Consider the following 16,676-nt stretch of genomic DNA (forward strand, 5'->3'; position numbering starts at 1 on the left):
TTTGGACCTTTGGGCGATTTTTTCAGCCTAGAAATTATTTGGTCCGATCAATGAATACTGCAGTGTATACTGTCTACTATAGAGTCTATAAATATATTGATTCCAACGACAAAAAATATATATTTCAAACGACTGTATAATATTATGAAATTTGATGTTCAATTTCACTGTTGACTCTATGTAGATTTCATCGTATGTTGAAATATTGAAAGGCCAATGTTCAAACAATTTTTTTTTAACGTAGAAACCGAGATGAACCGAATTTCAACATTGAAACAGTCTCATGTGCCTGAAAGTTTGTTGGAGAAATAAATTCGTTCAGCATTTGTACCCCTTATTTCTAAAACGTGTCAGTTAGAGATGTCATGTGGATTTCCAAGAAATGAATTGTCCCAATGATTTCCAAGAAATGGCTTGTCCCAATGATTTCCAAGAAATGGCTTGTCTCAATGATTTCCAAGAAATGACTTGTCCCAATGATTTCAAAGAAATGACTTGTCCCAATGATTTCAAAGAAATGACTTGATTGAGTCCGAGCAGTGCAAATATGCAACAGGTTGCGATCAAATGAAATATCAATACGCTTTAAAAAAAACTATGTATTTTGAATTAGTCAAGAATTAAAGTAAATGATCTTGAACTTGAGTATTATTTGTTACTTTCAACACAACATTTCCCGGAACATTCTAAGCTCTCGAGGGGCGGTCGGGTAGCCTAGTGGTTAAAGCGTTCGCTCGTCACGCCGAAGACCCGGGTTCGATTCCCGACATGGGTACAATGTGTGAAGCCCGTTTCTGGTGTCCCCCGCCGTGATATTGCTGGAATATTGCTAAAAGCGGCGTAAAACCATATTCACTCACTCACTCACTCTAAGCTCTCGATTCCAAATTCTAAAGCGCTCGGTCCCAAATTAAAATAAGAGGTATTCAATCTACAGCGGGACTGCATCAAATTTCAAAACACAGTAGTTTATCTCCTAAAACACCTAAATATTACTTCCCATGTCGATAGGCCTATTATGGGCAAACATAGCCCAGATCCAGATAAGAGTATTTTCTTTTCCATCCGTTCGTTACTTTGAATGAAAACCTACTCACACGTACGTACTATGCATAGAATAACATAATACTTACTGCATAAAACACATTATTTCTCCGTTCATAAACGGATAAACATTTAGTTGTTAATTTTATAAAGTTGTAGGAGAAGACTACATTCGTTAGCCATCGGTGCGGACTTCGTGGGTTCGAATCCAGCTGGCAACACACATTTTTCGTGAAAGTATTCTTTCATCAAGGATACGAAAGGGGAGAAAGGAAGTTCTGCCATTGCCAAGTGGTGCCTAACTGACATTTCAGTCAGGTAATGGACCAAAAAAAGACAAAGGAGCAATGGTTTAAGTTCTACTTCATCGCTATGGGTGGTGGGGTAGTTAAAGCGTTAGCTCGTCACGCCGAAGATCCGGATTCGATTCCCCACAGTGGTACAATGTGTGAAGTCCTTGTCTGGTGTCCCTGTTGTGATATTGCTGGAATATTGCTGAAAGCGGTATAAAAAACACACTGACTCACTTTTGTCGTTACATGTTTTAGAGTAGACATGTTTTTTAAACGAGAAAAATCAATTGTGGAGTTAGGCCCAAGCGCATCCTTAGTTTATATCACTGCCATACTACTCAAAATGGTGCTTTATGCGATGTAAACCCAACTCATACGCTCACTCACCCACCCATCCAAACACCCACTCACCCGCAATAAGTTACGTAGATGCTCTTACCTATGCTTTCGACTCTTGACGTATGCACGGTACATAAAGCGCGCGATTTATGTAACCAGAATTGATATTAATTGACATACAGTAAACTACGGTTATAACGAACACGCTTGCAACGAACCGACCGATATAACGAACTAATTTTTTGGTCCCGGACATTTGTTGTATATATGCTGTATGTATGCTTATAACGAACTACGGTTATAACGAACTAAAATAAGTGGTTCCTTTGAGTTCGTTATAACCGTAGTTTACTGTAACAATATTTGCTACTGCGTGTCCACTCTGTCACCTGCACTGTCCTTGTAACCCGACCACTGCTCTTATATTTATGGAACCCGAGACATCATTTTTGCCACACAAAAGCTAATGGAAAATCAATTCTATATCCGATAAGTCTGAAGACACATGAAAACGTGATCGGAAATGCTTGGGGCGTCGTTCGTCTTGCTTGGCACAAAACAATAAATGACAGCCATGGTGAACATGAGTGAGTGAGGTCCCACGTAATTGGTATAGATGGTAAATACATACATACGTATTGTTATTCTGATAATGTACCTTAAACATAAACGAAAAAGGACAATATGGACATATTTAATAGAAATCTGTAATGTTTAAACACATATTCAATACTGAAATAACATACACGAGTATTTTGGCGTATTCTGCTTAAAAACGACGAGCATGTTATAACTCAGTTATATATCAGGATATGTACATCATATTTTACCCGACAAACATGTACTATTCAAGGTAAGTTAAAGACCTCCCGAATCTTTAATATAACTATAGTTAATCTTTCATGGCATTAACTATAGTAATATGAAGGTATCGGGTGGTCATGTCATGACGGAATAACTATAGTAATACGAAGGTATCGGGTGGTCATGTCATGACGGATTAACTATAGTAATTTGAAGGTATCGGGTGGTCATGTCATGACGGAATAACTACAGTAATATGAAGGTATCGGGTGGTCATGTCATGACGGAATAACTATAGTAATATGAAGGTATCGGGTGGTCATGTCATGACGGATTAACTATAGTAATACGAAGGTATCGGGTGGTCATGTCATGACGGAATAACTATAGTAATACGAAGGTATCGGGTGGTCATGTCATGACGGAATAACTATAGTAATATGAAGGTATCGGGTGGTCATGTCATGACGGAATAACTATAGTAATATGAAGGTATCGGGTGGTCATGTCATGACGGAATAACTATAGTAATATGAAGGTATCGGGTGGTCATGTCATGACGGAATAACTATAGTAATATGAAGGTATCGGGTGGTCATGTCATGACGGAATAACTATAGTAATATGAAGGTATCGGGTGGTCATGTCATGACGGAATAACTATAGTAATATGAAGGTATCGGGTGGTCATGTCATGACGGATTAACTATAGTAATATGAAGGTATCGGGTGGTCATGTCATGACGGAATAAATATAGTAATATGAAGGTATCGGGTGGTCATGTCATGACGGAATAACTATAGTAATATGAAGGTATCGGGTGGTCATGTCATGACGGATTAACTATAGTAATATGAAGGTATCGGGTGGTCATGTCATGACGGATTAACTATAGTAATACGAAGGTATCGGGTGGTCATGTCATGACGGATTAACTATAGTAATACGAAGGTATCGGGTGGTCATGTCATGACGGATTAACTATAGTAATATGAAGGTATCGGGTGGTCATGTCATGACGTATTAACTATAGTAATACGAAGGTATCGGGTGGTCATGTCATGACGGATTAACTATAGTAATATGAAGGTATCGGGTGGTCATGTCATGACGGATTAACTATAGTAATACGAAGGTATCGGGTGGTCATGTCATGACGGATTAACTATAGTAATATCCCCTCTTTGAATGGCTTTCAGAAGTGATACACATAAAAGAAAGAATTTATAGATGTCAACATCTTTATTGTGGGGAACACACCCTATGAAGCAACCAATACATTGGAGAAACCCCTCAACACCAAATCAATGAACATCAGACTTCTGTCAACAAACTGACCAAAAACCCACAATTTCCGAAAACACCAACAAGAAACAAGACAATGCCATCATGTTGGAAGCTACCAAAGTCCTGTCCACCACTTACAACAATGGACGTCAAAGTCGACTACAAGAAGCCATTGACATCAGCGTCAAAGGAGACTACAAGAAGCCATTGACATCAACGTCAAAGAAAACTACAAAGGGCCATTGATATCAGCGTCAAAGAAAACTACAAGAGACGATTGACATCAGCGTCAAAGAAAACTACAAGTGGCCATTGACATTAGCGTCAAAGAAAACTACAAGAGGCCATTGAAATCAGCTCCAAAGAAAACTACAAGAGGCCATTGACATCAACGTCAAAGGAGACTACAAGAAGCCATCGACATCAACGTCAAAGAAAACTACAAGAGGTCATCGACATCAGCGTCAAATAAAACTACAAGAGGCCATTGACATCAGCGTCAAAGAAAACTACAAGAAGCCATTGACATCAACGTCAAAGAAAACTCCAAGAGGCCATTGACATCAACGTCAAAGACCACGACAAGAGGCCATTGACATAAGCGTCAAAGAAAACTACAAGAGACCATTGACATCAATGTCAAAGAAAACTACAAGAAGCCATTGACATCAACGTCAAAGTAAACTACAAGAGGCCATTGACATCAACGTCAAAGAAAACTACAAAAGGCCATTGACATCAGCATCAAAGAAAACTACAAGAGACGATTGACATCAACGTCAAAGAAAACTACAATAGACCATTGACATCAGCGTCAAATGTAATTACAAGAAGCCATTGACATCAACGTCAAAGAAAACTACAAGAAGCCATTGACATCAGCGTCAAAGGAGACTACAAGAGGCCATCAACACCAGCATCAAATGAGACCACAAGAAGCCATTGACATCAACGCCGAAGGAAACTACAAGAGGCCATTGACATCTGCGTCAAAGGAGACTACAAGAAGCCATTGACATCAACGTCAAAGAAAACTACAAGAGGCCATCGACATCAGCGTACATAAACCCCACAAGAGGCCATTGACATCAACGTCAAAGAAAACTACAAGAGGCCATTGATATCAGCGTCAAAGAAAACTACAAGAGACAACTGACATCAGCGTCAAAGGAGACTACAAGAAGCCATTGACATCAACGTCAAAGAAAACTACAAGAGGCCATTGACATCGACGTCAAAGAAACTACAAGAAGCCATTGACATCACCGTCAAAGAAAACTACAAGAAGACATTGACATCAACGTCAAAGAAAACTACAAGATACCATTGACATCGACGTCAAAGAAAACTACAAGAAGCCATTAACATCAGCGTCAAAGGAGACTACAAGAGGCCATCGACATCAGCATCATAGGACACTACAAGAAGCCATTGACATCAACGCCAAAGGAAACTACAAGATGCCAAGATACTAATCAATAATCCCCGTCTCCCTTTGTCCATTGAAAATGGAACTCCTGGCTTCTATTTGTCAATTTCTAATCGTTAATCAGAGATAATTAACTGTTGGCTTTCCTTTGTTTATTTTTGTTATTCTCACATGTACATATATTTGCCCTCCGAATCCTTGCGGCCATTCATCTGATGAGTTGAGTGAGTGAGTTGGGTTTTTCACGCCGCCTTTAACAGTATTCCAGTTATATCGCGGCGTGTCAGCTTAATGTGGGAGGAAAGCCCGAGGTGATGCAGGTCTAAGACGTTTACCACTTCAATGAAACCCACGAGCACGGGTATGATGCTGACAAACCCAGAAACATAATTGGGGCGAACTGGGATTCGAACCCACAATCAAACTATTTAAGGTTTCTGGCGTGCCAAAGGGACGCAACTCTGCATAGCGAATCGCGGCGCCCGTGCCCCCTCATCTGATGAAGGAGTAAGCATATACTCAGAAACGTTCCTCATAATAAAGAAGTCCCCATCCTTAAATTATAGAGAAATAGAGAAGGACCAATCCTTAAATCATAGAGAAATAGAGAAGGACCAATCCTTAAATTATAGAGAAATAGAGAAGGACCAATCCTTAAATTATAGAGAAATAGAGAAGGACCGATCTGTAAATTATAGCGAAATAGAGAATGACCAAGCATTGAATAATAGAGAAATAAAGAAGGACCCATCCTTAAATTATAGAGAAATAGAGAAGGACTAATCCTTAAATTACAGAGAAATAGAGAAGGACCAATCCTTAAATTATAGAGAAATAGAGAAGGACCGATCTCTAGATTATAGAGAAGTAGAGAATGACCATGCATTAAATTATAGAGAAATAGAGAAGGACCCATCCTTAAATTATAGAGAAACAGAGAAGGACCAATCCTTAAATTATAGAGAAATAGAGAAGGACCCATCCTTAAATTATAGAGAAATAGAGAAGGACCAATCCTTAAATTATAGAGAAATAGAGAAGGACCAATCCTTAAATCATAGAGAAATAGAGAAGGACCAATCCTTAAATTATAGAGAAATAGAGAAGGACTAATCCTTAAATCATAGAGAAATAGAGAAGAACCAATCCTTTAATCATAGAGAAATAGAGAAGGACCAATCCTTAAATTATAGAGAAATAGAGAAGGACCGATCCTTAAATTACAGAGAAATAGAGAAGGACCGATCCTTAAATTATAGAGAAAAAGAGAAGGACCATCGGGCTACGAGGAATCGCGGAATGTCTGTAAGTCCTTAGTTTTAGCCAGGGACGTTATTCATTCAACAGGGATATTTATTCCATAAATCCGGCATTACTTATTCAACTATATTTTCAAAAAGTTGTAATACAATTCCCCATAGAAGATGTTCATCATTCAACAATTTGGCTTATATTGAATATTCATCAAATAAGAATTGTTGAAACCAGAAAATATACACACATAGACGCCCCTCTCTCTCTTATAATAGAGCATTATAGTTTACCAGGAACACGTTCTACAATCTATATTCTACAACCCAGGTGAGAAACAGCTTGTCAGCCAGTGTCTACATGCACCTTGGACTGTTTTCGAAATGTTTCACATTTTGCAATCTCTTCCACAAACCTTTTTGTATCATCATGAATCAGTCTTGAATCTCGTTTATTTGAATATTCCAATTCATGCAATCACCTCGCTTGTAGTATTTACCGTAAAGCAAAAACAACTTTACATGCTATGAGTATCTTGAATGAAACGTTGCAGGTCCCAGGGAAACGTTCTTGAGTTAGTGAGTGAGTTTTAAAATCCGGTTTTAGCAATATTCCAGCTATATCACTGCAGGATATCTTGAAGCAGTGGCAGAAACCTTTGGTTTCATACAATACATGTCCCCCAAAATTAACTGATCGGTTTGTTATAACATGTGTGTATGGTGTTGAAGGTATCATCATGCACTGTCTACATAACACCTAAATGTTCTTAGATGGCAAAGAGACCGCCTCCGTGGTCTAGTGGTAGAGCGTCCGCCCGGAGAGGGGAAGGTCCGGGGTTCGATCCCCGGCCGCGTCATACAAAAATACGTTAAAAGATGGTACTTGTTGTTACCCTGTCTGGCGCTCGGCATTAAGGGGCTAAAACAAGGAGTGGTCGGCTCGGAGCCAGTATACTGTGTCTGAGTGGGGTATTCATGTTAAACTGCCACATGGTATCTCAGTGTGCTAGCACTATAAATCGGCAACAGTCCGGACTAGTACAAGCAGCCACACCCACCCACGTGCATGCACGTCGCTATATAAGTGCAGTAATCTTGGACGTGACGTTAAACCCCATTTCACCTCACCTAGATGGCAAAATGTGTGTAAGTCATGCTAATCACTCACTGGTTTTGCATCTGTTGGTGCTACGTCCTACACAACAGTTCAACGTGTCCACTAGGACTCCATTTTTATCGATGTAAATCCTTGTGATACCAGGGCTTTCGGGGCACACTAGATCCCCTGTATTCGTGTTTCGAAATACACAGTTGAGAGTGACAAGGAGCCAGTTTACTATTAGCTCTGTCATGGCTTTGACTTGATAATCGAATCCCAACCGTACTTCATTGTTTAATCTTTCCTCCACTGGTTTATCTGTATTCATAGAGATTAATACACGGGTGTCTGTCAGATACCATTCATCTTACAACAAGCGAAAGCGAGTTAGATACGCTTTGAAACAACTCATTTTTTGAGATTAATGATATAGGACATGCAGTCATCTGTTTCTTGTACACCCTAATATTGCGCCATTTTAGCATCGAATCGATGCACATTTTGTCTTTTGTCATGATCACAGTGGCGCATTAATACGTAACACAACGGTCATTAGAAACGTCATCCGACGTAGGGGGCACGGGTGGCCCAGTCGTCTAAGGCGCTCACTCACTCATCCGATGTACTGCTTACTACTCATAACTAAGGTGACCCTACACAAAAAAGATCCAGACATATCTGTGGATTATCAATACAATGCACAAGACAAGACTAAATAACATTTATTCACACGCTAAAACCATAAAGTTTAACAAATATAAGGAAATTCGACTGAAGCATGAGTAATTTATCAATGACTTACGATCAGGAAAGTAGTCCGTCATCAGTCCTTAAGTCATCACCATGGAGTAGCCAATCACGGGCCTGGAATTCCATCTCGCACATGTTTGATACCAGTTATATCAAATGGGTTTCTCACCGACAGTTGTTGCCTTGATGAACCTGTAATTATATTATTATATATTTTGACCACATTACTCCCTGATACTTGTCTTCACATTTTTAATAAATTTCATTCCTGTTTCGAAAACGCGCCTCTCTGTGAATCTCAGCACGTCTCTGCCGCCGTACATATACTCTGCAGAACAAGCGCATGAGATGGTCTCTGAAGGGCCTGTAGGTGACAGTATATATGATGACATTCCACAGACTGCTTGACAAAAGAGACACGGATGACACCTTACTAAGAACCGTTGGGACCTGTCCCCTTGACGACACCAGGCTCCACGTCACGCTGACGACGAAGGGAACGTACGAGAGACAGAAGACGCCAGCAGCTAACGTCACCATCAACGGGAATTTGGCGGTGTTCTCTTGAACGTCGGTCCCTACAGAATGAACACGTCGCTTTCCGCACTTCAGTTCTGCAGAGATCATGCAAGAACATATGACGATGATGGCGAGGGTTAGGAGCGGGATGCCCACAGAGGCCACCACGGTCGATGTAGTGTCAAAGTCGACCAAACACATATGTAGATTAGAGTTGTAGTAAAAGTCCATATCAGGAAACACTATCATGAAAAACCTACCCACACTCAGAAGCACAGTGGTACCGATGGCAAGAAAGAAAACTTTTGTCGTGACAAGTCTGGTGTAGGCTAGAGGTCTTGATATTGCTATGTACCGATCTATGACCGCAAGAGCTATGTTGAATATTGTCTGGCCTGTCAACAAAGTTGCAATACTGGACGCAACGCCTATCAATTGTTCAGAGTAAGCAAAGTGGTTGAGAAAGGCTGATGGCACGACAAAAGTCAAACAATAGACTCCAAGACAAAAGTCACATACTGCTCGGTAGGTTATGAGCCACAGTGTTGGCATATGTAGCTGTTTGGACAAGACTATTACCAGAACAATGGCACCATTGGTGGTCATCACGGCCACCGACACCAGGAGGTAGATGACACCAAGAATGACGTTATCTCCTTTCGCGACATCAGTTATATTTTCAGTTTGATTTATTCCCTCCCCTTCATGCATCTGTGTTTGCATCTTCGAACTTTATTAAATGTTTTACTCCTCATCAATTAGTTCCGTATCATCGTATTCGGTCGGCATAATACTGAGTTCAAGTATAAAAAACGTCAACACCAGACAATAACAAGTCTCGATTATCCACCGAAACAGATTCAAAATAGCAAAATAGCGATAAAAAGGAAATAGTCACGTATGCCACATGTAAAGGTGGACTTGCCTCCGTGAACTGAGCTGGTGCAGGCTTAATTCCATCAGATGTTTTGTACGCTCATAGTCATTATCTGGTGCAAAGTGACAGCAAATTGGTATCCTTACTGTGAGAAGACAATAGCCCAGTTTCCCTCTAGAATACCAGCATGAAATCAGACTCAGATCCTGGACACGCCTCAAACACTTTTAACGTCTCTTTTGCACTCACTCCGTTCTGCAGCACAAACGCTGTAGTCCGCTGATATTCCTGGCTTAGATTTCCTTTTCTTAGCATGTACAGTTTGTTTAAATACGCAGCATATAGGCAACGTACATATAACACTACATTCACAGATTCACGGCATTAGTCATAGTTTCTGAAGAGCAAATCATCCAGACGTTTCTTGTTAACGTCACATCCACTGACAGATGAAGAAAGTATATCTGCAACCCGCCGCACAATGACAGATCAGTGAGACAATAGGCTTCGCAATGAATCACGAAAAAGCCTTTGAGGAGTCGTCGTTTAATTACTGAAGGCAGTACCGATATAGATTAGGAGGCGGATAGAACGGATGTGTACTCATGGACCGGGGATTCAGAGGAAGTGGATTCCGGTGGCATGTGCCTCCAGCATCTTATGATGTGATGGATACGTTGACAAGTTATTATACTCATTAGACATGTATCAATGAGTATGTTTTGTTCCTTCGGTGGGATGTTATTCATTTCAGATTTGTAGAAAAAGACATCCAAATACAATGGTAAACTATTAAAACAAGGTTTTTGTGTTACAAAGCAACTTTAGCGCTCGCGTGGTCAGTATACAGTAAAGTACGGTTATAACGAACTCAAAGGGACTACTAATTTTAGTTCGTTATAACCGTAGTTCGTTATAAGCAAATATACAGCATAACTACAGCAAATAGTCGGGACCAAAAAGGTCAGTCCGTTATATCCGTCAGTTCGTTATAAGCGTGTTCGTTATAACCGTAGTTTACTGTACTTCAGTCAGATAATGATATGTTGGTTTAGTGTGTGAGAAAGCCTTATAATGTGACAAGTCGTAGGCGTTATATGAGTCTGATGTTCTAAGTGCGTGGAGATGGAGCTGACAAACCAAGGATAATATGATGAGAGCGAAACTGCGATTGAAACCAGCGATCCCCGGAGTCTGGCGCGACAAAGGGAGACAATTCGGCAGGGCGGTTAAGACGACCGTGTCAGTGGCAGTATAGCGAGTGAGTGAGTTGATTTGACCGCTTTCAATAGCTTTCCAGTAGTAGAAGTAGAAAAAGAAGTAGAATAGGTAGTAGTAGAAGAAGTAGTAGTAGTAGTAGTAGTAGTAGTAGAAGCAGCAAAATTTTCTTGCGTGCCCAAGGGACGCAACTCTGTTCAGCGAATTGCGGCCACAACTGGGCAACTCGTGCCCCCAGTAGTAGTAGTAGTAGTAGTGGTAGTAGTAGTAGTAGTAGTAGTAGTAGTAGTAGTAGTAGTAGTAGTAGTAGTAGTAGTAGTAGTAGTAGTTTGGTTTTGTCAATATTAACTTCCATACCCTATTGATCACAATAACCTTGTAAAACATGTTCTGTAGACCAAGAATTGTATCTGAAACAACAATGAGATTATCAGAAAAAGAGAGAGCAAAAATATGTCGACAGAAAAGGATGATTAGCCGCTCACATTGCAGGCATGGGACGAGTTGCTGCAGGTTGACAGGAGGAGGATGATTTGCACGCAAACTTCGTCCCAGTACTATAAAAGTCCAGTTTCCACCCTTGCCGAACTGGTATTATGGAGTTACATTTTGGCTGGACTAACGAGTCTTTGCATAGTCCAATCACAATCACGCAACGAAATCGAAATCCGGTTTGTAAACTGTGATGCAGTTTTAAGTCGATTGCAATATTTGCAAAGCATGTGCACCGCCAACTCGTTGTCAACAGTTATTTTCCAAAACTTTTCATGTTTTTAATCAAGGTGCTCACGTGATTTGATGCACTTCGTAATGTAAGACCCGTTTTATCACAATATAGATCTTGATTATCGACCAGATCGTCTTGACTGGACGCCGCCATTTTGTTTAAAGCAAATGCAAGTGATACGAGAGGTGGAATCTGATTGGTCCATAGGAAAGGCCACTGGTGGCGCTACGGTTGAGCCTAGGAATTCAGCCTAGTTCGGGAAGGGTGGAAACTGGACTTTTAAAGTCAGTTAACTCTCTTGCCTAGGGAGGTTTGTGTTCAATTTGTTACATACTTCATTAAATTGTGAGTTTATTTAAAGAAAGTAAGTTACGTGAATGTGGTGTTCCACATGGTGTTGTTACTTGATTTAGGGATGTTTCAGGTCACCGGACCGACGGTAAGTTTAAACGATTCATGAAAAAGTAATGAAGAAATCTTTGAAACTTTCTTCTGATAAACTGGAAGGTTTAATAATCTCAAACGTTGATATGATATGTTGGAACACAATGTGATTCCGATTTTATCCATAGCAGTAAATTCATTTTTTTAAAAAGATAAATCTTCAAACTTTGAACTCTTCTCCCCGGATACCATGACGCCACAAAGATTTGAGTGTAACTGTGTAGGACCATGATGACGAGGTCTTCTATCTTCATGGAATGGAACTGACAATTACTGTAATTGAGGTTTCCTTCAGTATTTGAAAATGTTAAAATTTCATCTTATAGAAAGCAAAAACCAAAGAGAGCAGATAATGTATTCTTTAAAAGAATACCTGTGATAAAGGTAAACGTTTCTGTGGATGACACAACCAGGGAGGCTCTATAGATAGCCTCTATAGATCTTCTTGCATAGCCTCCCTGATACAACAAACAAGCTTAATTAATTTACATTGTGATCGTCGTGCCCTACATAACACCAAACAAGATTACATTACATATAGTTTTACGAATTTCTGAAGCGATCTCATTGATTTTTTTCGGAATTCCATTGATCACCTAAAACAAGCAATCTCATTAAAGTAAGATCTTAGTTATCACTACCGCTAAGTAAAGATTTGAGGACATCCCATTCTGGGTCACGTCAGAACGATTTTTCGCGAACTTGTGAAATGACTAACAAGAAGCCGACATTTTACAATGAGAAAGCAGCTTTCTTCTCGAGCTATACCACACTAGTTTCAAACTGGTGACTTCCATTCCAAGACTACACTTTGAAACATATTTTGACATAGTTATCGATTAAAATTTGATAGCTGAAAAAGAAAGAACATTCTTGAATGTCAAAAAGATGACCTAGGTCGTTTGGCTGTACTTCCCATGGGCTATGCAAAGTTTCTATCGTTCACCCATTAATTTTAACGGAATAAGTCGTGCAGCCGGTAATTGTCGTCCGGAATACACTGTGTTAACTTTTTCGAAGTTACGTGATTATAAAACACATTCCGGCTGTGACTGTCCCGATCTAGTTAGCGACGCTCTTATTGGTCGGATGAAAGATCGTTCTGTCCTGACCCGTAATGGGATGATATCAGATCTTTGTTTAGCGGTAGCGTAGTTCAAACGCTTCAATAGAAACTGCTAGTTTTATGCAATGCAGCCTCCGTGATCCTATGCACAAAGCGGCTGCCCTGAGAGCACACATGTAGTCGATAGTTCGATCATATGCGTCATACCTAAAGACGTTAAAATATTGTATTTGTTGCTTTTCTGATTGGCGCTCGGCATTGAGGCAAGAAAACAAAGACTGGTCTCGTCGGAGTCAGTATACGATGGGCATCCGTTAGACTGTCTTACAGACCCTGGTACAAATATATATTAAATACAGCCCATGCAAGTCTATAATGTTTGGCAAGTCTAGATCACTGCAGTATCATGAAAATGAAGAGAGTCACTGGGTTCCCTTTTTATTATAAGATAACTGAACAACTGTTTTTTTTCTGTACGATATGTTCATTTCAGAGACTAGGTATCCGTATCCGTATTAACCCGCGAAATGGTATCTCATTGGGCTAGCACTGTTAAACCGGCATTGGTCCGAACAAGCATACAAACGGCCGTGTTTTCCCCGTTCTTGCTGTGATTGGGCTCAAACTGCTTCCTCATAGTTTTGTTTGTTGTCGATGCCTCACTGTATGCGTTCAGATATCATTTCACCACCTTCAACACTCAAGCGTTTGTATTCAAGGGAGACAAATGTACTCTGCCTGTGATATCCGTACGCTACTATATCTGGGGCAAGGGGACAAGCTTACATGAGTGAGTAAGTGAGTTGGGTTTAACGCTGCTTTTAACAGTATTCCAGTTATATCTCGGCGTGTCAGCTTAATGTGGGAGGAAAGCCCGAAGTGATGCAGGTCTCAGACGTTTACCACTTCAATGAAACCCACGAGCACGGGTATGGTGCTGACAAACCTAGAAACATAATCAGGGCGAACCGGGATTCGAACCCACAATTATAGGTTTCTGGCGTGCGCAAGGGACGCAACTCTGCATAGCGAATCGCGGCACCTTAGACGACTGGGCCACCCGTGCCCCCACAAGCTTACATGAAAATTGGGCCCCTTAATGATACAAAGACTAAACTATTATTGATAGATCCTATGTAGACTACATGTGCACTATATGGACTACATTGGCACTGGGATGGTGGGGTAGCCAAGTGGTTAAAGCGTTCGATCCTCAAGCCGAAGACCCGGGTTCGATTCCCGACATGGGTACAATGTGTGAAGCCCATTTCTGGTGTCTCCCGCCGTGATATTGCTAAAAGTGGCGTAAAACCAAACTCACTCACTCAATCACTCAAGCCGAAGATCCGGGTTCGATTCCCCTCATGGGCAAAATGTGTGAAACCCATTTCTGGTGTCCCCCGCCGTGATATTGCTGGAATATTGCTAAATGCGGCGTAAACAAATACTCACTCACTCACATGGGCACTATGCACACTACCTGGGCACTATTTACTCGGATGTACATATTGTTGTTAGACACTCGCCAAGGGTTTGGGGCTTGGGGTTTACATGGTTTATTCTCCGGGGACCGATATTCCGTACTTCCTCGAAGATAGTCAGTTATTCTCTATGTATTTGGTTGGGTGCTTGACCAAGATGATAATTCGTGCAGAGCTCCTCATCAGCGACAAGAAGATACACTATCTGCGCACTGTATACACAACATGGACGCGTTATACACTACATGATCACTACATGTATATTGGCTACATGGACACTATTTACACAAATGGACGCGATACAAACTACATCGGAATTATATACATCACATGTACATGGACAATATTTCCACCTTTCCCAGATTGACACCATGTGCACGACATAGACATTACATACACACTGAATACTCACATAGACACTATGTACACTACAAGGACACTTTATACACTACATGGACAGTACATACACACTGAATACTGACATAGACACTGTGTACACTACAAGGACACTTTATACACTACATGGACAGTACATACACACTGAATACTCACATAGACACTATGTACACTACAAGGACACTTTATACACTACATGGACAGTACATACACACTGAATACTCACATAGACACTATGTACACTACAAGGACACTTTATACACTACATGGACAGTACATACACACTGAATACTCACATAGACACTATGTACACTACAAGGACACTTTATACACTACATGGACAGTACATACACACTGAATACTCACATAGACACTATGTACACTACAAGGACACTTTATACACTACATGGACAGTACATACACACTGAATACTCACATAGACACTATGTACACTACAAGGACACTTTATACACTACATGGACAGTACATACACACTGAATACTCACATAGACACTATGTACACTACAAGGACACTTTATACACTACATGGACAGTACATACACACTGAATACTCACATAGACACTATGTACACTACAAGGACACTTTATACACTACATGGACAGTACATACACACTGAATACTCACATAGACACTATGTACACTACAAGGACACTTTATACACTACATGGACAGTACATACACACTGAATACTCACATAGACACTATGTACACTACAAGGACACTTTATACACTACATGGACAGTACATACACACTGAATACTCACATAGACACTATGTACACTACAAGGACACTTTATACACTACATGGACAGTACATACACACTGAATACTCACATAGACACTATGTACACTACAAGGACACTTTATACACTACATGGACAGTACATACACAGACGGACACTGAATACACAATTGGACACTGAATACTCAAATGGACACTGAATTCTCACATAGACACTATGTACACTGCATAGACACTTTATACACTACATGGACAGTACATACACAGACGGACACTGAATACACAATTGGACACTGAATACTCAAATGGACACTGAATTCTCAGATAGACACTATGTACACTGCATAGACACTTTATACACTACATGGACAGTACATACACAGACGGACACTGAATACTCAAATGGAAACTGAATACTCAGATAGAAACTATATATACTGCATAGACACTTTTTACACTACATGGACAGTACATACACAGACGGACACTGAATACACAATTGGACACTGAATACTCAAATGGACACTGAATACTCAGATATACACTATGTACACTGGATGGACACTTTATACACTACATGGACAGTACATACACAGACGGACACTGAATACTCAGAAAGACACTATGTACACCACAAGGACACTTTATACACGACACGGGCGCCATGAGAACTACATAGACAAAATATGCTATGTGTTAATCTGCGATATGGTATCTCAGTGGCTTTGCACTATTAAACCGGCATTGGTTCAAACAAGCATACAAAAACCGTGTATGGATTTCGCTATTTCACAATAACCTTCACCTCACCTACAAGGCTTCAGTTATGTCAAGATGACATGCGGCCCACCCGTCTACGTGCTGTGGAAGCACGTAGGATATCAA

The sequence above is a fragment of the Haliotis cracherodii genome, unplaced genomic scaffold (assembly GCF_022045235.1).
Source record: "Haliotis cracherodii isolate W230 unplaced genomic scaffold, xgHalCrac1.p SCAF_3, whole genome shotgun sequence".
Lineage (NCBI taxonomy): Eukaryota > Metazoa > Mollusca > Gastropoda > Lepetellida > Haliotidae > Haliotis > Haliotis cracherodii.